Below are 21,991 nucleotides of genomic sequence, written 5' to 3'. Positions count from 1 at the left end.
CAGGGCTAAAGAAAGGCCTGAGGTGGAGATGCGCCAGCCTTAAATGTGCCAGCAGGAGGCAAGCTGGGGCTATCTTTGGGCCTTTGAGATGGGCAAGAATCATGGATTCCGATTTGTCCTTCCACCTCCATTGACAGATGAGGAAACTGAGACCTGGAGGCAGGCAGTAACTTACCCAAGATCACACAGTGGCAGAGTAGGAATTTCTGGTCCCCCATCGGTGCTTACACTACATTGCATTAATAGGCTGTAGCCTGTATACAGATGTTTTATGTGGCGAGGGGTAGTCCTGGGGGCATCACACCAGGAGATGTGGTTTATCCAGGTGCAGGATCAGTAGGGGGTGCTCACAGGCCTCAGTCTCTCAGTAGCTCCCTTGGAAGCCCCAGGAAAACACACACGTGCACGCACGTGCACACACACGTACTCCTTGGGGCCTGGGAGCTGCACTTGGCTCTGCTCTGCAGTTCCCCCATGACGTCAGGAGGGGGCGCACAGAGCACCTCAACAGAGGCCAAAGAGGCGGAGGAGAATCCAAGGGGACCACTTGAATCCATCTCCTGCCCTCAATCTACTTCATTTCTAGGCCCTGGGGTGGGGTGGCAAGGTTCGCCTTTGTCCTCGCCCTCGGTGCTTGAGACTGGGGGCACGTGCTCCCTCATTAGACAGTGAACTCATGGCCATCGTTCCAAAGGCAAGCACAGAGGGAGACAGGCCATCTCTGCTTCTCAGGGCTGTTCATCAGGGCTACTCGGGGATCACCGTGGTCCCAGGGTCCCTGCTGGCTGTCAGAGGACATGGCCCTCTCACTGAGCCCAGGGTCCCTGACAGGACAGCCCACTGCCATCTGCATAAACCACTGACCAAGCAGAGCCAGGCTACATTTGGGGGTTATTACATCTTTCCCAACTTGAAAAATAAGGTGAAAAGAGGTGTTCAGTGCACTCCCAAGGGCAGGCTGGGCAAGGAAGGTTGCTCTGAAGGGCCTTGAGTCTGGGCGTGTGGTCTGCCAAAGGGTATGTGGTCCAAAGCCACTCAGACCCAGACTCACCAGTTGCCAGGAGGCAAGAATGTGTCCTGGGTGCTTCCCAGTTCAGGAGATAGAAACTCCATCCTTCCAGGAGCTCAAATCAAAACCGCCACCATCATCCTTGACCTCACTATTCCTCTCACACCTACCTCCAGTCCCTCAGCAAACCACAGCACTTCTGTCTTCAAAATATATGAGAAATAAGTCAGTTCTCACCCATCACTCCCATCCTGATAGGTGTTTAAGGTGGGAGAAGTAGGCAGGGGCTAGGTCATTAAGGAGAAGAGGTCTCTTGGCTGTGGCAAGAACTTTAAGTTTTACTCTGAAGTATACGGGAAACCATAGGAAGGCTTTAAATATGAGGAGATTTGCCTCTTGAAAAAACCACTCCGGGTGCTGAGTGGGGAATGGATCGAGGGGGCATGACCGGAAGTGGTGAGACCAGTTGGGTAGCTATTGAGGCTTGGGGGTGGGATGATGATGGCTTGGACTATTTTCCTTCCATGAAGAATCCCCCTTCTCGACGCCCCGGAGGAGCCAGTCTCAGGCGGGAAGGCGGGCTCGGGGTGTGGCTGAGCGAGGCTCTGGGTCCATGGCCCCAGAAGAGCCGGTCCGCGTTTCAGCACCACTGGGTGGACAGCTCCCGCCCCACCTCGGAGCTGGTAGCCTGGAGGCTCAGCCGGCGCCCAGCGGCAACCCCCCACCCCGCCCCAGGCGAATACCCTTCCTTCGGAAACCTCCGTTTTCTACGCTCTAAAATGGACATAATGCCGCCGCGCCGCTTTCTACGCTCTAAAATGGACATAATGCCGCCGCGCCGCTTCACAAGGCCACAGTGAATGTGGACGAGCTAGACACTCACGGACTTCGGGAACACCAATAACAGCAAGGCCTCTTAAAATAGTTTCTGTCACAGACTCCGGAGTTTATTTCCCCTACTTTGGAGAACTAAAAATGAAACTGAGTCTGCAGCGGGTTGGGGCAATGAGTTGTTTGCAACCTAATCTCGGGCCGTTTCCCTCCCAGCCCCCTGTCGCTGACACCTCTGTGTGTCACGTCCTGCTGACAAAACTCTGGAAAACTAAGCTACTTCTCTGGGAGTTGGACAATCAATCAGAATCGTTCCAGATCTCGCGCAGATTCTCTTCCTCCAATAGCAGTTTCTCCGGGTGGGGTGGGAGAGCCCCGCACTCTCTCCCCCCTGCCCCCTGCCCCCACGCACTACCCAGATCTAGTTTCTCCTGACGCATTCCAACTGGTTTGATTTTCTTATCTGGAGCGCGGCAGGATTCTTTTTCCTGGAGCTGGGGAGCACCACTTGGAATTTGCAGACTGAAGGGACATTGCTATGCTGACTCAGGCTTCTGAAGGCGCGGTCTTGCCGGGTCAGGGAAGACCGGAGAGCCCTCGGGATTTCTCTCTCTGAAATGACCTCTGGGTTTCAAGTCTCCAGAGAAGAACTTCGCTCAGCTTCCCTGAGGGAAAAGAGAGTGGAGAGTCGGACTCCAGTCTTAGGGACACCAGCAAACCACAGCGGCAACCTGCCCGGGCATCCCAGGCAGCTCCATAACACTAAACCCTACAGCGACCCCCGCTCTCCACCCTCTCCTCCACTACCCAGGTCCATGTGGCCACCTTTCCACCTGCCCACCCACCCCTCTCTCCTTCCTTTGCCTTCATGGTGGAGGCCCAGAAGTCCTCTGGGAGCATTCCCACACTGGGAGGGGGCTTGGTCCCTAGGCCTGCTTCTCTCTGAAATGGGGCAGGAGGCCAGGGTCCAGCAGGCCCTGGGCTCATGGCCCCCAACCTCGGAACCACTCTGCCCTCAAGGGACAAGGAGGTGGATACAGAAGTCAGGGAGTGTCTGGGACTAGGTTTCTGGGTGTGAAGGGGTGGCCAAACTCAGACCTCAATTCAAACCCCAGCTCCTCCTCTTTCTCCTCACTCACTTGGTGACCTTGGGCAAGTCACTTTTTCTGCTCTCAGCCTTAGTTTCTCCACCTGGGAAATGGGGAGAAAGTAGTTCCTCCCAGAGCGTTTCTATCAGGAGTCACTGAGGCAAAAGTAAACCTCTTATCACAACCCCAGTAAGTGTCGCTCTGTCATTAAAATGTGGTGCCCTCCAGGAAAGGGGGTGCCTGAGGAGACCTTTCCCAGAATTAAGGGAGACTTCCCCACTGCCAACCAGCCCTTTTCCTGGTGTCTCTCTAGACCTCTGTGACCTCTGTGGAAGCAGACATGTTCACACCCATTTTACAGATGGGAAAAGAAGCCCTGGAGGTGACCTGCCCTGCCCAGGATTCTGCTTCGGTTCCTCAGACCAAGACCCAGGTGAAGGCGACATCGGCCCTCAGCCAGAGTTACCTTAGGTGCCTCTCCTTCATCTCCAGGCCCCAGCACCCCAGTTTAGAAACTTCTAAAGAGGCCTAGAGAACAACGCCTGCCCCAGGAACAAGAGCATCCATTTCCCCATATATCAAGACCTCAGCTGCTTCACCCATAAAACCAGGAGAAGGCGACTCCTAGGTGAGTGGAGGATGACGTGAGATGGAAATCCAGCAGTGCGGCAGCACTCAGTCCTGAGAGATGTCCATTGGGGGATCTACAGACAGTCTCTCCAAAGGAGCCTACATTCCCCTGAGGGGCTGATATTTTGGATCCAACTTGTTCAGAGAAGTGAATTGACCCGACAAACGTCACACAGCAGGAAATGTGGCACTCTACCCCAAGTTCTCTGGGAGCACCTGGGAGGGCAGGAGCCAGGCTCAGGACAAGTCTGTCGGGACAAAAGCCATGGGCGAAGAGCCGGCAGGGCCGGCCAAAGGTGCCCGGCCCTGCGCTGGAGTCGCTGGCTCCGACCGTGTTCCTTGGGCCCCTCAGGCGCGCGCGCACGGAACGGAGCGGACACATCCCAGACAGCTCCCACCCTCTCCAGATCCTGCCGCACCCCCCGCACCCTCTGTGGGAAGTGGGGGTAGAGGAACCTCCTGCCCTGGGACTGGGAGGAAACCGTCTTTGGTCGTTCTGCTCTTCAACGCCTTTCTGATTCCTGCCTCTTCAAGCCCAGACGCGAACTGGTTTAATTAGCCACAACGATGGACTGTCGTCAGCTCTGATATTTTAAAATACCTATGAAAACAACAACTATGTACATACATATACACTCATACGTACCAGGGCTCCCGAATTAGCTCTTCTCTCAGCTGCGGACCCGCCACCGCAGGGTAGTGGCGGAAGAAACGTAGCGCGGCAGGAAGCGGTATCAGGAATGTCAAGGCCAGGGCCAGATTCCAAGGGCACCGCCTCGTGCAAAGGCGGGGTCGGGGTTTTGCCTTGTCCCAGGCCCGCGCAGGGGTAGCGCGAAGGGCTGGGGGAGGGGTACGGTTTTCACTGCCAAACTGCCATGAAGGAGGTCCTTGTGCCCACGCCTCCAGGCCACAGAGTCTCCCCGCGTCTCTAAGCGAGAAGTGCTGGGTGCGGAGGGTGCAGCGGAGAAGCGGTGCACAGGGCAGCGCTCCACCAGCGCAGGTCACCACTAACTGGGCTTCCGTTCCAGGGCATCTCACTGCTCCACCCGCACCCCCAACTTCCCTGCCATCCTGCGGGTGCAGCGCCGCCCAGCGCCTGAGCGGTGCACTGCACACAGTAGGTGCTCTGTCAAGTGTAATTACTTCCTGCTCTGCTTGTAGGAACAGGCCACGCTGCGGCGACTCGGGCTCCCCCTGCTGGCGCCCGCGGTAACGACCTGAGCAAGCACCAGCTGGGAAAGCTGGAAAGCTTATTTTTTAAGCTGTAAGGGACCCCTCCAACCACCCTCTGCCCACTCCCACCCCATCCCCGCCTCCCGCCAAAGTTACACGCGAGAAGTTTCCAGGAAGATCTTCTTTTCCTATAACTTTATCCTAATTGAAAACAAAATGAAAAAATTTTGTTTTACCCAACATTTACCCAACAAATGTTTACTGAGCACGCTCATATTAATCCCCTTAGCTAACACGCATTGAGCACTTACTGCATGGAAGGCATTGTCCGGCTCTTCTGCATGTATCAGCTAATTTGAACCTCACAACAACCCTAGCAGGGTGGTTCAGTTATTATCTCCACTTTACCATTGAAGACATTCAGGCCCCAAGAGACATGCCCAAGGTCACATATAGCAGGTAAGTGGCTTTGAACCTGGGTTGTCTCCAGCGCCCAGGCCCCTAACCACTGTATTACACCACGGAACACTGGGGTTAAAAAAAAGAAAAAGACATTGGAACTGCTTCAAAGCATCCCTTGTTCTCTAATTTCCCTGGGGAATTTCTCCTAGAAAGAGAAACATAAATATTTTATCTAGAAAGAGATGTTAAGGTTTTCTTGGTCATTTCCTGGGTATGTGTTCCCTTGTGGTACCAGCAGTTATAAGAATAAGATGGTTTCGGGACTGGCCTGGTGGCGTAGTGGTTTAATTCACTTGCTCCACTTTGGTGGCCTGTGGTTCGCAGGTTTGGATCCTGGGCACAGACCTACGCACCACTCATCAAGCCATGCTGTGACAGCATCCTACAGACAAATAGAGGAAGATTGGCACAGATGTTAGCTCGGTGACAATCTTCCTTATCAAAAAAGAAAAAAAGAATACGATGGTTTCCTCACATTTTGAAAGGGAGGTAAGGTTAAAAAAAAATAAAAGCATGCAAATCACTAGCAGTTTTGAGATCCCTGCCCCTATCCCTTCAAAATTGTACTTCCTCCCAGAAAAGAAGAGAATGAGTCTTAATAAGAATCAGTGTCGGGCCAGCCGCGTGGCTTAGCGGTTAAGTGCTCGCGCTCCGCTGCTGGCGGCCCGGGTTCGGATCCTGGACTCGCACCAATGCACCGCTTCTCCGGCCATGCTGAGGCCGCGTCCCACATACAGCAACTAGAAGGCTATGTGACCAGCTATGACATACAACTATCTACTGGGGCTCTGGGGGAAAAAATAAATAAATAAATAAAATTATTTAAAAAAAAAAAAGAATCAGTGGGCTGTTCTTCACTTCTAAGAAGCCAGGAACCATGAATGAACCTGATCTACCGCTCTTTGACTGCCCCCCTCCCCCAACTACCACCTCAAAGAGGATTCTTCACATTCTTTATGAGCCTCTCCCTTCTTTCTGGAGAGCTGGAATGGGCTGCAGCCCTGCCCTCACCATGGGCCTGGGCACAGATTTGGTGCAGGGTGATAAGTGCTGTGACAAAGGTACACTGTGCAGAGTGAGTTACGGAGCAACAACCTACCTTGAAAAGAGTGCCACAGTGAGAAAGCCATGGATCCAGACCAGGAGTCCAAGAATCTTAAGAGTAGAGAGAGGCCTTGGAGACCAGCTAACCCATCATTTATCCAACACGGGGACTTCCAAGGTGCCACAACTGTGTCTCAGGCACAGGACATTAAATGAGCCACTCCAGTCCCTGATATTGATATTCCCACGTGGAAACTAGAAGCCCATCACGCGACTTTCCACTCTGCCCCAGCCCCATCCCTGTACCCTACCCCCAGCCCATGTATGGTGTGTGTCTGGTCGCCCCTTTTAAGACTCTAAGTTCCTTTGAAGACAGGTTTGTATGTTACTTATCACTCTACTCCAAGCTCCGGGGACAGGATCTGACACAGAGGAGGGGCTGAATTAAACAAATTCGCCCATAGCATCCCTGACTGGTGATCATTCTTCCTTTATTTGAATCCTTCCAGAAGCGAGGCACTCACTACTTCTCCATGGGACTGCCTCCCCTGTGGGTCAGTTAGTAGGTTGAGTTCTTCCTTATGCCACCTCCCAGACCTAGTATCACCCTCTGAGCCTTTCCTGAGACCTGCAGATTGTACCAGAGAGCCAGGTACCTGCCTTCTGTCTTTGGCTTCCAGTCCAAAGGGGAAATCTGGAAAAGGGAGATTTCTCTTTCCGAAGGGCATGGGGAGACCCCCCTCTGCCCCAGAGGAGAATCCAGCTAGTCTGGGGCTGAGTCCACAGCACAGTGTGTAGTCAGATGGGGGCTGACCCTTGAAACCCTCCTGTGTGTCTTGTCCTGAGTGTCTGGGAGAGGCTGACCTGGAGATGCTGAAACACTGCGATGGCATTTCAGTTTCATAGTATTCTTCCGGGTTTTCATGTGTAGCGTGAGCTGGGGGACGTGCCTGTGTCCATGCATGTGTGTGCATGTCAGTCTCTGTATTTGAACTCAGGTTAGGCATGGGTCCAAGAATGTGACCAGAAGCAAGCCTATACCCTGGGGCAGAGGCATGGCATCACCACAGTGTGCACAAGCTGGTAAATGTCCTATAGCCACAGAAGAAATGGGACCCTAGAGGTGTATACATACATATATATGAGTATGTAGGTATCTGTGTGTGTCCACAAGCAAACTGCAGTTTGGGTGACTTGTGTGTGTGTGTATACACAAATACAAAGACAAATGAGCTCTATGTCTGGGTGAAAGTGTGTATGGTATGTGTGTATATTTACAAGCATTTCCCAACCTGGTTCAGTGACACTGTGATCTTGTGGCTGAGTGTGCATGTATGCATGAATGTATGTGTGTATGTGTGTTCACAATGCAATCCCAAGCCTATATGTGTGGGTGTGTGTTTAGATATGAAGCCATATCTAAGTCAGGGTCTGGATGACTCCGTGTGTGTGTGTTTACACATGGGATATAGGTTCCATATCCCCCAATCCTATGGATATATGCGGGTGCTCTGAGCACAGCGGCCTAGTGCAGGTAGATCCTGAGGCTGGCTGAGCGAGTCGGGGAGTGGATATAGGGGACTGGTGTTTATGGGCAACTTCACCCAGCCTTTGTCTGACACCCACTCCCTGTGGCCTCTAAATTCCTCACCCTGGCAGGACCTCACCGTCCTTGCTCCCAGACTGCCTTCCCCAAGGAGTCCCTTTAACTCGAAGCCCCTTTCCAGGCCAGGGGGCTGGGAGTTGGGGGAAATTCATCTCTGAGAGTTTTTGTTCTACCTCATGAAAGGCCTCAATGGCTGGGAATACCATTCTAATTACAGGGAAGCCCAGCTTATGTGGGGGACACAAAGGGCTGTGGTCTCATAGCAGCTCCTTCCATCCGTCAAATAAGGCTGTCTAATGACGGGGTGAGAGCTGTGAATGCCTAAAACAAACTCGAAAAGGAGGGAAAATAAAGCCGCTGGGGGCTTCAAATATATTAAATTACCCTGATTAGGAGTCGTGGCTTTGCAGGAGCTGGGTGGAGAGGCTGGGGAGGCTGCTGAGTCCCGCTATTCACGTGGGGGGAGGGGTCCGCAGGTCGGGAGGGGTTCACAGAGCCCTGGCGCATTCTCATGCTAACGCCAGGGACACACTGCAGGCTTAGTGGGCTGGAAAATAGAAATGAATTTGCCATAATCCTCCTCCTCCTCCCAGCAAGCCCAAGAGAAGTGTTGCCTGATTGCGGCCCCTTAGAGCCTGCGGGCGTCAGGGCAGGGCCACACCCCAGAGCCAGTGACTCGGCCTGTTCACCTCCTCACTCCTTTCTCCTCTGGGGCAGGCTCCAAGCCCGGCAGCCGGTTCCAGTGCACCTGGGGCCGGGGAGGGGGCTGAGGGTGCCGTGTGCATGAATGTGCACACACACTCACACTCACCCCTTTTGAGGGTGCAATTATTCACAATTACCCCTTTATACATACACACACCATTCACAGACACAAATATCCCCTCCTCACACACACCCCTTCACAAACACACTTCTGTAGGCACAAATACATCTGCACAGAATCTGCAGACACACACACTCCTTCAAGGGCGAATGCACACAGGCCCTGGCGCTTTCACAGGCACCGTGCATGGACACACACTCCTTCTCAGGTGGCCGCATGCTGCTTCCCAGACATGAATACACGCACGCACATGACCCTCCAGATGCACCCCAGAACCCCAGATCTAGTACAATTTCAATGTTTTACAGCAGAGGAAACAGGCTCAGGAGACAGCCAAGGGACAGCCCTTCCCCAGGGTCCCCTGAGCCAGCCCCGCCTCTCCCCCGCCCAGGCCTCAGTTTCCTACCATTAAAATGAGATGCTTGGACTACATGTTTTGTTTTTTTTTTCTTTTTTTGTTTTTCTGAGGAAGATCAGCCCTGAGCTAACATCCATGCCAATCCTCCTCTTTTTGCTGAGGAAGACTGGCCCTGAGCTAACATCCGTGTCAATCTTCCTCCACTTTATGTGGGACCCAGCCACAGCATGGCCTGACAAGCCGTGCGTCGGTTCGCGCCGGGGATCCGAATCCGGAGCCGCCAGCAGCGGAGCACGCGCACTTAACCGCTATGCCACGGGGCCAGCCCCTGGACTACGTGTTTTAGCAAACCGCCTCCAGCTCAGAAATTGAGAGGCCAAATGCCAGGGGCTTCTCCTGCGGCCCATCCCTGCCTCTACACACTCAGGTATGTACACACACACACACACACTCCACGGTGCATCTAACAATGATTTTCTCGAGTGTTCACATGGCTACAAACTAAAGGGGTGGCCTGGAAGCCAGTGACCTGCATCCCCGCAGGTCCCGCACGCAGCCTGTGGCGCCGCCGCCCCGCCCACCCTCCGTCAGCCGCTCGCATCTGTGGCTCTGTCCGTGTTACTTTGCCGGTTTGGGACACGGGGGAGTCAGGTGTGGGTCTGAACCACAGAGTCCCACAGTGTGGCGCCCGGAACCCAGGAGAGGCGTCCAAACGCCCTCCTCCCCGGCACGCGGCTCCCTCTGCCGGCGGATCCGGAACAGGCGCACCGGGAGGAGGCCAGAGGAATGCACGTGACTCGCAGACCAAACTGGAGGAGTCGACGCAGTGAAATCTACTCCCGGGGGTCCTCGGCTCAGGGGTAGGAGTCAGGGAACCGCTGGCAAGACTGGAATGGAGACTGCGAGAGTAAACTGGGCAGAAGGAGCGTGGGAACGGCAAGGCCCGACTTCGCCGCCCCCTTCCCCTCGCGGTTTCTAGGAACATCCCTCTTCTTACAGCGTCCTGCAGAGAGCTAGCAGCTGCGGGTGTGGAGGGGACCAGGGCGGGCACACCCAAGGTCCGTCGCCGCCTGCTGGCCAACCTGAGCCAAATGGCCTCAGCGTTTCCGTCTATGCCATGGGAGAGGGAGGGTCCTGGACAGCCAAAGATAGCCAGGGAAAAGCCCTAGAAAGGGCAGGAACCCACCTCATGCAGAGAAGGCGGGGACTTCCACACCCCAAAAGACCGCCCTCGGTGGCCCCGGGGGTCAACCGAGGCCGCTGGCGCCCCTCGTCCCTGGAGGGCAGCCCAAAGCTAGTTTGCTGAGAATAGGGGCACGACCCCCTGGGTGCAGTGGGGGAAGGGCATGCAACCGAGATCCTCCAGGTTTGGGCACCCAGACGCGCTAAGTGGTGGCCGGGAATCAGGGGGCAGAGCAGGGGGCGCGGGGGCTGAAGGCAAGCGGCTTTAAGATGGAGGCACATCGTGTAGGCTGGGTTGTTTCAATGAACCGAGCGGTTTCAGAAGGCAAGACAGTACAGGGACCGCAGATCCCTCCCCACCCCCTCCAAGGGGTCCACGATATCTGCAACGTGCCATATCCAGGGGCCACCTGTACTCCCGAGGTGGGATGGGAGAGCATGTCTGCTGAAGCCTAGCCGTGAGGTCAGATAGGCTTTGGGGGCCCTCAGCGCTCCCTTCTCAGCCCTCTGAGTTCACGCGGCGCCCTCCCAGTCCTGGACCTGCTCTGCTTTGCCAGAGCTGTCTTGTGGGGGTTTATCTAGGCGAAACCCCAGAAGCCTTCTCCAGGCTTTCCAGCTGCAGGCCAGGCGGCTCCACGCACTCCTGTCATCGGGAGGGAGAAACTCCCGCGGGGCCACTCGTCCAGGAGAACCGCGATGAAATGGGGCGAGGGGAGAGGGGGAGATTTGGGGAGGGTGGGCTGTTCGAGGACAGGCCACGTTGTGTGGGGAGGGCGGGCCTCACGCCCTTCGCCACCGCCCATGTCTAGCCTTGAGGGCCTCGTTCGGGTCCCCAGCGTTTCCCAAACGGCTGCCCAGGCCTCGGGCCTGGCTGCGCCCTGCAGGTGAGAGAACCAGCCCCGGAGCTGTCATACCCTGCTCCGGTTGGAGTCCACTGCTCCCTGGTCTTTAGGGGAAGTCGAGTTGCAGCTCGGAGGGACAGCCTGAACCAAGGGCGTGGCTGAGAAGAGTGAAAATGGGGGCGCCGACAGGAGAAAATTGAAGCCTGTATTGCTCCCGCCACCCTCTAGCCTCGCCTAGGTGGCCAATCCCAGTGTTTGAGGAGGCGGCGCAGGAGCCCTCTTCTCCCTGTCCCCCAAGCCCTTCGCCGCAGCCAACTGCCCTGAAATCCGCAGGTTCCTGCGGAAGCACATACACCCAGGCCATATAAGCATTCCACACAAACGTACGAGAGCAACGAATTCCAATTCCAGAATTTTCTCCAAATAAAATACAGCTTCAGGAGGCCAGGCTCAGCCTCTAGATCCTGAGGTGGGGAGGAGGCGCCAGAGAAGAAGGGGTTTGTTGGATGCCCTGCGGGGCTGGAAGGGGGACTCCGCGGCCACAAAACGAGCCTGCGTGGGCTGCAGGCGGCCCACGCGCCGAGACGCAGAAATGCCAGGGTTCTCCCAACATAGGAGCCGCCGGAGTCCGATATGTAGCGGGAAGGCCGGAGACACGGGAATTCCGAGCCATTTCTAGTTTAAAGTCCATCTCCCGAAGTCACCCTCACCGTTCCAGCGTCTGCCCTCACGCAAATGGCCGACTCCATCAGTTACCTCCCTTTAATCATAAAGAGAAACGGGATTTTTCCCCCTAGAATATTCCAAAAATGAGCGGCTGTGTTTGGGCGAATTCTAGCGGGGCCAAGCTTGTTTTCTCCGGCTTGATAGCGCTGCCAGGGCTCAGGAAGGATCTCCGCGGGCCTGGCGCCGGCATGGTGGTCTCGGGATGGGGAGGCGGGGCTCGAGGCCACCGGCGTTTCTGCGGAGAACTGCAGCCCAGAATTCCCGAGGCCCGCCCCGAAACAGTCTTCGGTCCTCGCGCTCAGACCCGGCGCGCCCACCCGCCGCTGGAGGAGAACCCAGTCCCCCCTGCAGGCGTCCCCCGAACGGAGCTGAGCGCACCCACCTGCACGACAAGAGAGCAGGACCCCAAGGGTCCTACCCAGTCGTTGGTAAGAGACTGGAGGCTGGAATTTCAGAGGCTGCTTGCGTTTAGCGTAAAGGGAACGGGCTAGGAAACCCCAAAATGCAGCGATTTTCTAAACATCCCGGATTCCCGAACCTCGCTTGGCCACCGCCAGGAGCCATGCAAGGGCTGGGCGGCAGAGCCAGGCGTTCGGAAGTGGCTCCGGGCCTCTATTTGTAAATCATAGAATGAAATCAAGAGAGCAGAAAGAAGACAAAGCCATTTTAAAACGTTCGATTGGCGAAATCTCCACATTTAGCAAACACTTTCATTTTCAGAGCTGTCTGTGGCCGAACGTAGGGCCGGAAAATCAGATGTGCGAATTCCATCCGGGGAACAGAGCCCTGAGAACGTGCGCCCGTGTACATGCTTGGACGCACATATGTTGGAAGCAATGCTGCGTGAGCCCTCAAACAAGCGAGCCCTCAGGACGCAAACGCGTTTATAAACTCACTGGTGCAACTTTGTGGACGTCTACAAATTTATGCCTGTTGACCCAGCTTTTTTTACCCTCCGTGAGGCTGCCACGGTTTGTGGACTAGGCTGGTCACCCCTTCTCTGGCTCTGCACACACGGAAATCTTATCTGCGTTGACTGGCTGGAAGCTACCATTCGGCCCAGCCGGGCTGGAAGAGCCACTTTCCCTTGTGCTGGCCAGGGTTTTTGCAAATTGAGTTGTCCGGATTCTTGTGTCCTCTGTCCTGCCTGCCCAAGCCCCAACAGCCAGACCCACTCGTGGGGCCCTAGTGAAGAGAGAGGGGAGCCGAGGATAGGGAAGGACTGAGAAGGAGGGTGCAGCCGGAGCCCACCCGGCCGAGGTTGACAGGCATCACGGACACCTTAGGCCACCATTTCCAACATTTTGCCCAATGTTTGGGGGATCCATGGGGCTTTATGCAAGTGTGTCCACAGGCCCCTGTAGCCAGAGCACAGAACAAGGCTTTCCCAAGACCGTGCATTCCGCATGCTGACTTTTCCTATCAATGGGAGAGACGTGGGCTATTGACCCAGCGGCCTCCTCCTCTCCGTCTATTGTCGCGGCTCAATCACGCACTTACCGGAAGAAAAGCGAGTTTATCTTAGCCTGGAGGAGCCTCGCGTTGCGAGTGTGTGTGTGTGTGTGAGACTAAAGGGTGGGGGAAATTCTGCAGCCACGACTGTGCAGATGGGTTGAGGATAGACACTTTCAGAAAAGGGCCAATTTCCCCTTCACAATGAGCGCTAAGTACCTGATAAATGGGGCTGGTGTTTATTCATGAGCAGGTACTTTGGAGATGGCGATTAGAAAAGCCGCCCGCGCCGCCTCGCCAAGGTACTTAAAGCCGGGCAGGTGCAGCGCTGCGCGCAGCACAAGCGCACAAAGCCCGCGGCCGCAGCGGCTCGGGAGGGGCGTGAATGCCGGCCGCGCGGGCCCCGAGGGTGTGCGGCGCGCAGACACCTTAGCCCTTTGTTCCCCATCCGAAGCCAAGGCCACTTCACCGAGGGGCGTCCCGGGAAAACCTCCCCTCTAATTACCAAGAATTCCCCTTCGTCCCTCCTCCCGGAGGCCAGCCGGGCAACTGTCGGTCTGGTGGACGCGGGGACTCAGCGTGAGACCAGGCTCGGAGTTTGCGTAAATGCTACTGTGAGCTTGCTATTAGCTAACCAGCTAAATAACTAACTCAATGACTAGGAAAGAAACAGAACCCGGGCGTGGGAACCGCACGGGCACGCGGGCTCTGGCCGCCCCCGCCGCCGAGGCGCCACCTCTGGCCGTGCGGGTAACCTCGGGCTTTCAGGTTTTGTTTCTACTCCAAGGGGAGAAAATTGGGGTCTGTCTCTTTCTACAGCTTCCTGGCGCCAAGGTCGTGGGACAAACCCGATCTTGCCCTCAGAGTGGCTCCGGGATAAGAACCCCCAGTTTTTGCCCACGATCAGCGGCCGTGTCTGGGCGCGCGCGACGGAGGGCAGCTGGCGGGCGCCCGGGGCCTTGGGGGACCGAGTGCAGGGTCCTCTGAGCGTATGGACGTGGAGCGGCCGAGAGGTTCCCCTAGGGCCCGGCCGGACAACCTGTATCTGACACCCCCTCCCCTCCGCAGCTTCGTGGGTGTTTCGAGGGTGCTTCGTGTACGTAACGTCTGGAGGTCTGAGGCGCTCATGGCGTGGCGTGGGCACTCTCGGCCTGATTCCTGGGGCCTACCTGGGTTGCTTTTTTTCTTTTTTTGTAATCGTTTCGAAAAACAGACCTGGATCGTTTCTCTCCAGTCTGCAGAATCAGAGAGGAGAAATCTGTTTCAAACAAGTTGGATTCCCCTTGGGGAGAAAAGTCTTTCAGAATGACCGTAACCAAGGGGCGGAGACCTGACGTGACCCAGCACGAGGCAGTTTTTTCATTTTCCTCCACGAAGAACCCGACTCTCACCTACTCAGTTGGCCAGGAAATTGTAGATATTAACGTTCATTATAGATTTTCTTGGAACCTTGGGGTTAGAATAAATGGCAGATATAATAATCCCGATTCCCAGGGAAATCCGACATCCGGAATGTGAACGCAAATCAAAAGTGGTAACCCAGAGGCGAGGCAGGGAGCCGGCGGAGGCCGCCCAGTCCCCACGGCCCGGACCGAGCTGCCACCAGCCAGCCAGCAGCCGAGAGGGACAGGGGCCAGACATGGGGGAGGACGAGATTAGTTAAAAAGGGATCGCAAGAGAAGCAAGGCTTCTCCTCCTGCCTTCTGCCGGGACCCGAGTTAAGGTTCCAGGCTGAAGCGTTCTCTCTGGTTATAGCGGGCGCCCGCCGCTCCAAGGAGACACTGAGGGATTGCGGGACCCCCCCCCCCCCCCCCCCCCGCCATACCGCCGAGGACCGGAGACGCCAGATGCGGGCCCCTCCCGCGCGCTGCAGCGTTGCCAACGCCATGCAAACCGCCTCCTTGCACGACGGCCTTGGATAGATGTTACCGGCGGTTGAACAGCGCAGGACAGGGCTGCGCCACTCCCTACGCCCGAAAGGCACGGAGCCGGGACCGCCGGGTGCTGGAGGCGAACCGTGGTCCTGGGCCTGGGACAGGCCGAGTGCGGCCCGCCCTGTTCCCATGGCCAGTTGGCTGCAAGCCCGGCATGGAGCCCCAAATTTGAGCACGAAGCGAAACACAAACTGGAACGGGGCGGGGAGGGGGAGGCAAGGGACTAAAGATGATGCACGGCAAACTGTTTTCTATTTTCCATTCCCAAGACCTTTAAGGCGCACCCAGAAGATGCAGGTGTGGTCAGAAGAGGGCTGTCAGTACTACCGCCCACGATTGATTTTCTTCGCGTTACAGATTTAGAATAAATCAATATGATGAATATGCTTCCTGGGAGGCAGATAAACCCAAATGTAATCTTTGGCCCTGGACTCCTCAGGTCGGCTTCCCTGAGGTGGAAGTTTGCTTTGTTTTTCTAAGAAAGCCATTTGAACAAAAGCATTTTGGGCTTGCGTAGGCATCCCGGCTTCTCATTTGTGCATCTGGCTCTGGCGAAGCCCCACTAACCACCGGTATCCCTCAGGCGGTCTAGTGAGTTAGGCCAGGAGGCCTGCCAGGCAGGAGCCCTGGGTGGAGCTGCTCAATACTGTGTCCCAATTCCTGCCTCAGACCCACCGGCGGCAGAAGCCTTTCACCCATGAAGAGCCTTATCTGGTTTTGGAGTGAGTTAGGACAGGAACCTCCAAAGGGTTTTGTTACTCCAGCTATTACATCACAAATGCCTTATATTTCAGGGGGTTGGTGATGGACTCTACCTCCCAGAAAAGCCAAGAATATCTCATTAACCTGGTATCCTCCTCATGGCCAGCCAGCTCAGGGACTAATGTCAAGTTCAGACAAGAAGGCATCAGGCTACAAAAGACTCCTTGACCTGTTGAGCTTGGTATGTGTTGGCCCACCTCCCACCCCAGCTTCCTCCTCACTGCAGCAAGCCCCTCCATGGCGTAGGACAAAGGCACCCCTCAGGATGGAGCCTTCATGTGGGAACTCAGAGGAAGCCCACCCCTCCCTGATCATCTCTGATCCTCTCTCTGGGTTTGTGGTGCAAGGACTGAGGTTTTCTGACCCAGGACATTGGAAGAGTCTCCAGTAAGGGAAGCAGCTCTTCACCCCAAGACCTCGACATGCAGCCCCAGCGTGGCAGTGACAGGACTGAGCTCTGCCAGGAGACTACGGTTCTGGCATCCACTTGGACAATGACCTCCGGGCAAGTCCCTCTTCATCTTCAGTTTCCTCATCTGCCAAGGGAGGAGGGTTGTAAAAGAAGGCTCCTAACACCTCTAACCTGAGGCTCCAAGAAGTGTGAGGGAGGGCAGGACAAGGAAAGTCCTGCAGACCCTGGGACACTTGGTTTCACCCCGAGGGAAGTGCATCTTTCTTTCTGAAACGTAGTCCTTTGATAAGCAGTTCGGTAGTGGAGTTACGCACACAGACCCTGGAGCCAGACTGCCTGGGTTCTAATAGGCCCCAGATCTGCCATTTACTAGCTAAGTGGCCTTGGGCCATTTTGCTCAGCCTCTCTGTGCCTCAATTTCCTCATCTCTGAAACAGAGATTAATAACAGTATTTCATAGGCTCCTGGGGAAGATTAACCCAGCTGATCTGAACACAAGTGAAGCACTTAGCAGCCCTGCACCAGTTAGCTGTTAACATGATTTGCCCAGACCCCAGGATGCAGCCTCATCCCCGCCCGGTCTTCTTGGTTTCCTCCACTGACTGTCTCTATTTCTGTCCCTGCGTCACTGCCAAGATCTCTTTCTCTGGGTCCCAGCATCCCAGGAATGGGATGGAGGAGGGCAGAATGCCTGTGTATTGCTGCTTGATGAGCATTTTGCCTGAGGAATCTCTTTCCCTCTGTCCTTTACTTATTTTCTGATATGGAAGGAAGTTGAGTCAATCTCTCTCTCCCTTTTTCTCTCCTCACTTCCACCCATAGGCAGAAACAGCTGTATGAAAACGTGCCCTTGGCTTTAGGGGTGAGAGAGTGAGGGAGGCCCAGCTGATCCATCTCCACCACGAGGGATCCCGCTTGGAGACAGAGAGAGCTATACTGCACAGAACTATTGATGTTTTCTCTTTACACACACACAAAGACACACGCACACGTCAGCTCTCTGAGGACAGGGGCTTTTCTGTTTTGTTCCCTGCGGTATCCCCAAGGCCTAAAAAACAATGCCTGGCACAGAACAAGCACTCAATAAATAACTATTAACTCAACGAAAGGAAGAAGTGTCTATTGACCAGATCTGCTTCTGTAGCAGGATCTAGTCTTAATTTATTTTCTTCATCGAGTGGTGATGGTCAGATTTTATAGCTAAGAAAGAAAAAAGAATACATCTCTGATTTCCCTCCTTAATAGTCTTCTGTCTCAGCGTCTAATTCTCTCAATTACCTACAAGGTCCTTCTTCCAACACTCCGCATCTCCCTCTCCCTCTCCCTCTCGCTCTCGCTCTCCCTCTCCCTCTCTCCCTCTCCCTCTCCCCCCCCACTCACACACACACACACACACACACACACACACACACACACACATGCCTCTAAGTGGTTAGGCTCCAAGAGAGGCAACATTTCAAGGGTCTGTATTTAATTCAGCACCTTCAAAGACATTGGGGGTCCGTGTGACCTCCTGGGGGCTGGGTTATCTGCCTACAGAAAGGAGCTACTGACTTCGACAGTCCCAGCACTTCCTTGGATGCTTGGTTAAAGCACATGGAGCCCAACTAGTGTCAGATTTTTCTTTTCTGAGGGGGCAGGTGTGTTGTTTTTAAAATGCAAAGTGACAGTAACATTGTCATTAAAGGTGATTGCTGTTAAAATAATAATAGCTGTCTTTCATGGATACATACACAATGTCTCAGGCAGTGGGCCAAGCATAACAGCTTATTTTATCCTCACAACAAGCCCTTGAGATCAATTTACAAGCCCATTTTACAGATGAGGAAATGGAGATTTGTCAAAAGTCATATGGTCTATAAGGGAGAGAGCCAGGTTTGGACACAAGACTCCAAAGGCTGGGCTGTTTACCCCCATCCTCCAACTCCTTTCTGTCTCTGGGTGATAAAGGAAAGCAAGAGAATCCATGCGAAATGTGATTTAGGAGGCATTTTCAGCAACTAGTTTAGGAACAAAGCTAGAACGTTGGTATTATAGTCAAGCACACTTGAGTCTAAATCACCCTGCCAGAGTTCAGAGCCACCTGGACCTCTTCCTATCTTTGACACTGAAGGCAATTTACTTAACCCTTCACACCTCAGTTTCCTCTTCCATAAAAGGGGGCTAATAACAAGACCTATCTCCTTTAGTTGGGAGTACTGAATGAGTTCATATAAATAATAAATTATTATTCCCTTGGTCTACTATAGGGTAGTATTTACACTGACCTTTACAAACTGCTGCCCTAAATTTCTTCATTTTCACTATCCATGAGTTGGGAACCCTGGATATTGGGACAAAAAATAGTGGTTTGTCGAAGATGTCACAATAACCCAAGGAGAATCAGATTAGAGCTCGGATCAGAAGTCCCTATGATGAAGAGGAAGGGTCTAGAACAGTCTTTGCAGATGGTTCTGCAGAAAAACGTTTTGGTTTCCCTTTTTAAAAACATGTAAACATCTTCCCAGGCTCCTCTGACATCAGCGTGTCAGTGATGAATCATTGGGAGCATAAAGACGTGCACTAGGTAGGTCACAGTCTCCATTTTTAGTCAACTTCCTGGTGGCCCTGCTGAGCCTTGCAGGAATGCCCAAGGTTTGAGGCAGTGCTTGAAACCTCAGCCCCTCCAGTCCCTCAGAGGACCCAGTCAGATGGAGAGCAGAGCCTTCCAGAGGCCGGAGGGACTCCCTTCTGGCATTTCTTCTTTTTTAAATGTTAAAGCAATTTGCATAGAATTTTTCTTCTTTCTTTTTAACAGAGTACATGGAACCAGCCTTTTCCTGCTGGTTCTTGCTTGTGAATGAGACCTTGTATGTACTGGAACAGAGGGGAGGAGGCGCTGGGAGATGTTATCTCAGTTTGAGCCAATGTTTAAAAAAAAATCCTCAATACTTTTTAAATTTATGTATGTGTATTTGATTTTTTAATTAATTCATCCAGAAACTATTTCATTTATTGTCTACTAAACATTTATGCAGCTGAAGGTGTTAAGAGAGGGTGAGATGTGGGGGAAATTTGGGCAGATCTCCTGGAGGAGGATACACTTGCTAAAGTTTGGCTAAGTGGAGATGGAAGGAGTGTACTCTTGGAGGCAGAGACTTCATCATGAGTAAAATCCCAGAAATGAAAAGTTTGGGGACTTCACAGAGAAGAAGAGGGGAAGGAACACAGAAGGGGAGCAGTGTGGCTTCAGTGAAAAAGCCATCTCCTCCTTTTTAATTTGCTACTTCTAATTTGCTGAGAATTTAGAAACCAAATATCATGGATGTTAGAACTGTGTGTAAAGCACAAGTACATAAACGACCTCAGAGTGAGCATCTGAGAGTGAAAGGCAGGCATGGGGAACAAGATTTGGGCCACTCAGAAGCCCTGTATGCCCTTTCAGCTTGGCAGTGTACTGGCTGGGTGAGGTACAAGCCAACACCTGTCCCCACAGAGAATCCAGGAACTAGGCACTCGAGAACAGCAAGAGGTCCTACCTGCAGAAACAGGACCCGTTATGGCCCCTGCACTGCCACTAAATCGCAGCCTGCTCCACCCCACCCCAGATACCACCATTTGGACCAGGACCTTAATTGAGGTGTTAGAGATGGATGGGAGGGGAATGCCCACAGCTGATCCGTCTTTGAGCTAAGCCACACACACCCCTCCAGCTCTCCAGGAGGAGCCCCAGGGCCTGGGGAGCTAGATAACTAACTGGGGACCCCTCCAGCCAGAATCTGAGACGAGGTGAGGAAGAGCCAGAGCCAGAACTAGAGACACAAAAGTGGAGACCAAGCGGCTAACGGAGAAGAGATGGACAAGCTAGACGCCCTTGGGAAAGACTGCGACCTCACCGGGCCATCACAGGGTGCTCTTGCTTTCTTACCCCCGTCCCCAGGCCTGGTACCCCTCAGAGCCCTGGAGCGGCAGCGCGCCCCCCGGAGGCCCGGAGGCCCGGCGGGGCTGCCCAGCATCCCAGTCGCTTTGCAGCACACCGCCCTCCGCCCTGTTCCTCCCGGTCGCGTAGTCCGGGGCGGGGGGCGGGGCACAAGGGGTGCGGGAGAACCCCGCCAAGAGTTCTTACCTCAGCGCGAGCATCCGTCCGACCAAGCTTGGTTTGCTGCTGGGACTGCGGGGTTGGGGAGGCTCCCACGGACTCGGATCGCGCCTTCCCCCGCCCTGAGCCCCCAGACCCTTCGGTGGCCCCGACCGGGGACGCCGGGACCAGGGGACAGGCGCCGCGCCGGCGGGCGGGAGGAGGCGGCTCCTGCGGGGCGCGGCGGGGCGGGGCGGGGGCGTCTGCCGGGCCCCGCCCGGAGGGGACTCGGGAGCGATTATCTGGAAGAACAAAGGAGGCCGGGAAAGGCTCGGCGCCCCCCGGGCCTGGCCCTGAACTTGAACTTGTACTTGACACTTAGTCCGGAAGGTGGCGAGGGAACCCGTCTGAGCTCGGACGGGGGCACCTCCGTCCACCCCCTGTCCTGGGTAGGGGCGAGCCCACCCTCCTCTGCGCCTCGAGGGAGCCGGGCATCCCCAGGTGCCCCGGGCCCCGGCGCTCCCCGACCTGCCTTGGACTCGAGGGTTCTGGGGTCCCCGTGTCCCCTCGGAGAGTCAGGGTGCGGACGAGGCCGCAGGGTCTCCGGCCCCGAGGAGTCAGCCGGGGCCCTGCGCCCCCACCCCGCGTCCAGCCCCACCGTGAGCCCGGCCCGCAGCCGGAGCTGTGCGGGGCCAGCCGGATTCTCGGCACGTCGCGTCGGCGGCAGCTATTCAGTCGCTAATTGAACGTTAATGGCAGGTGCGGATGAGGTCACCGGAGCTGGCTTTTCTCACACATTTTTCATGCAAATTCTCGAAACTCTAAACAAATTTAAATAAAAAGCTCTTTGTGCCGCGCGCCCCTCAGTCCTCTCCCTCCCGCCCGGGGTCCCGGCTCCTCCCGGGGCCCTGGGGCCCGAGCCTGCTGCCCGGTGGAGCGCGGCCCGCGGGGGGAGCCGGGGGCCCTGGGCAGCGCCGCCTGCCGGCATGGGTGCAAACCCCGCCGCTCCGCCGGTGGCCAAACGCGGCCCCGGCTGCTGTGGGGCGAGTGGGAGAGGCGTTCCACTGGAGTCGTGGGGCAGGGGAAGCTGGGGCGCCAGTCCCTTAGGGAGGAAGTGCGGGCAGTGGTAAGTGTCCGGCATCTGGACAGGCCTGCCTGTGCTGGCATCCTGGCTGCACCTGCACCAGCACCCACACCCACCAACTGGCCACCTTGGTCGGCTGACTAGGCCTGACTCTCTCCATTGGTAAAACAGGAATAAAGATAGTGCCCAGTTATGCATACGGTTGTCTGAGAATTCAACCATGATTTAGGGCATGAACGAGCACTCAGGACAGTGCCTGGCACAAGCAAGTGTTGACTATTATCTGGGGTCCAAGGGCCTTGTGAGGACAGATGCCGGGATGTTGCACATAGATGAAAAAGCTTGGTGGGGGCTTTCAGGAGATTAGGTCTCCCTGCATCCCATTTTGGTCACAGAGGTGAGATCTGGAGGCCAGGTTTGGGGCTTTGCACATTTCTTAGTCTCTCAGAGACTCCATTTCGTAGTCTGTAAAATGGGATGAAGTCTTATGGGGTCGTTGTGAGGATTAAATGA

At 55.0% G+C, this 21,991-nt stretch overlaps 1 long non-coding RNA gene across 2 annotated transcripts; it reads right to left on the bottom strand.

Annotated features, from left to right (window-relative positions):
* Positions 1-4,865: 4,865 nt before the first annotated feature.
* LOC131406445 (uncharacterized) lies at positions 4,866-21,030 on the bottom strand. 2 transcript variants are annotated; one of them, XR_009220142.1, is made up of 4 exons: positions 20,443-21,030; positions 18,605-18,660; positions 8,228-8,390; positions 4,866-5,575 (listed from the first exon to the last, which is right to left on the bottom strand). It is a non-coding gene; the product is annotated as an uncharacterized LOC131406445 (long non-coding RNA). The 2 variants fall into 2 exon arrangements; XR_009220143.1 differs by lacking the exon at positions 8,228-8,390.
* Between the last annotated feature and the right edge of the window lie 961 nt (positions 21,031-21,991).

This window comes from Diceros bicornis, chromosome 5 (genome assembly GCF_020826845.1).
Source record: "Diceros bicornis minor isolate mBicDic1 chromosome 5, mDicBic1.mat.cur, whole genome shotgun sequence".
In the NCBI taxonomy this organism is placed as follows: Eukaryota; Metazoa; Chordata; class Mammalia; order Perissodactyla; family Rhinocerotidae; genus Diceros; species Diceros bicornis.
The sequence above is the reverse complement of the archived record's forward strand: the minus strand, read 5'-3'. Positions and strand labels throughout refer to the sequence as shown.